Here is a 2455-nt window from a genome sequence, read left to right as displayed (position 1 = left end):
TACCCAAGGCGTGGATTTATTAAAGAATATTTTTTCAAGGACCTACCCAAGGCGTGGATTTATTAAAGAATATTTTTCAAGGACCTACCCAAGATTTATTAAAGAATATTTTTTCAAGGACCTACCCAAGGCGTGGATTTATTAAAGAATATTTTTTCAAGGACCTACCCAAGGCGTGGATTTATTAAAGAATATTTTTCAAGGACCTTACAAGGCGTGGATTTATTAAAGAATATTTTTTCAAGGACCTTACAAGGCGTGGATTTATTAAAGAATATTTTTTCAAGGACCTTACAAGGCGTGGATTTATTAAAGAATATTTTTTCAAGGACCTTACAAGGCGTGGATTTATTAAAGAATATTTTTTCAAGGACCTTACAAGGCGTGGATTTATTAAAGAATATTTTTTCAAGGACCTTACAAGGCGTGGATTTATTAAAGAATATTTTTTCAAGGACCTTACAAGGCGTGGATTTATTAAAGAATATTTTTTCAAGGACCTTACAAGGCGTGGATTTATTAAAGAATATTTTTTCAAGGACCTTACAAGGCGTGGATTTATTAAAGAATATTTTTTCAAGGACCTTACAAGGCGTGGATTTATTAAAGAATATTTTTTCAAGGACCTTACAAGGCGTGGATTTATTAAAGAATATTTTTTCAAGGACCTTACAAGGCGTGGATTTATTAAAGAATATTTTTTCAAGGACCTTACAAGGCGTGGATTTATTAAAGAATATTTTTTCAAGGACCTTACAAGGCGTGGATTTATTAAAGAATATTTTTTCAAGGACCTTACAAGGCGTGGATTTATTAAAGAATATTTTTTCAAGGACCTTACAAGGCGTGGATTTATTAAAGAATATTTTTTCAAGGACCTTACAAGGCGTGGATTTATTAAAGAATATTTTTTCAAGGACCTTACAAGGCGTGGATTTATTAAAGAATATTTTTTCAAGGACCTTACAAGGCGTGGATTTATTAAAGAATATTTTTTCAAGGACCTTACAAGGCGTGGATTTATTAAAGAATATTTTTTCAAGGACCTTACAAGGCGTGGATTTATTAAAGAATATTTTTTCAAGGACCTTACAAGGCGTGGATTTATTAAAGAATATTTTTTCAAGGACCTTACAAGGCGTGGATTTATTAAAGAATATTTTTTCAAGGACCTTACAAGGCGTGGATTTATTAAAGAATATTTTTTCAAGGACCTACCCAAGGCGTGGATTTATTAAAGAATATTTTTTCAAGGACCTACCCAAGGCGTGGATTTATTAAAGAATATTTTTTCAAGGACCTACCGGATTTATGGTTCCGAACTACAACAGACATGTTGTTTATTGTATTTGTAGCAATATATATTTTTTTGTAAATTTTTATAATTTTTTTTAACAGGAATTCAAAACCAGTTCCGCTCATTATTATATTTTTGTCAACTCAACAAATTTGTGTTAAATTTTATATTTGAAATTATCACTCGTTTAGCTTTTTATTGTTAATTTTTTTTATGAAAAATATAAAACAAAAAAATAATAATAGAATTAAGTAATACATCAAGCAAGAAAGTTAACAAATTCAATGTGAAAAAAACTAGTTCAAAATTTATTGAAAAAAAAACAGAAGAACAAATCTCAAAATCTAATAAATGTTTTTAGTGTGATCGAAATGGAGATGTGGTTTTATTTTTTGTAGATCCTTGAAAAAATATTCTTTAAAAAATCCACCCCTTGTGTAGATCCTTGAAAAAATATTCTTTAAAAAATCCACGCCTTGTGTAGATCCTTGAAAAAATATTCTTTAAAAAATTCAACGCCTTGTGTAGATCCTTGAAAAAATATTCTTTAAAAAATCCACGCCTTGTGTTGGTCCTTGAAAAAATATTCTTTAATAAAATCCACGCCTTGTTTAGATCCTTGAAAAAATATTATTTAAAAAATCCACGCCTTGTGTAGATGGTTGAAAAAATATTTTTAGAAAATCCACGCCTTGTGTAGATCCTTGAAAAAATATTCTTTAAAAAATCCACGCCTTGTGTAGATCCTTGAAAAAATATTCTTTAAAAAATCCACGCCTTGTGTAGATCCTTGAAAAAATATTCTTTAAAAAATCCACGCCTTGTGTAGATCCTTGAAAAAATATTCTTTAAAAAATCCACGCCTTGTGTAGATCCTTGAAAAAATATTCTTTAAAAAATCCACGCCTTGTGTAGATCCTTGAAAAAATATTCTTTAAAAAATCCACGCCTTGTGTAGATCCTTGAAAAAATATTCTTTAAAAAATCCACGCCTTGTGTAGATCCTTGAAAAAATATTCTTTAAAAAATCCACGCCTTGTGTAGATCCTTGAAAAAATATTCTTTAAAAAATCCACGCCTTGTGTAGATCCTTGAAAAAATATTCTTTAAAAAATTCAACGCCTTGTGTAGATCCTTGAAAAAATATTCTTTAAAAAA

Source organism: Musca vetustissima, unplaced genomic scaffold, assembly GCF_032173495.1.
Source record: "Musca vetustissima isolate MV318-11 ecotype Yass unplaced genomic scaffold, APGP_CSIRO_Mvet_v1 utg22071, whole genome shotgun sequence".
Classification (NCBI taxonomy): domain Eukaryota; kingdom Metazoa; phylum Arthropoda; class Insecta; order Diptera; family Muscidae; genus Musca; species Musca vetustissima.
Note: the sequence above shows the minus strand (reverse complement) of the source record.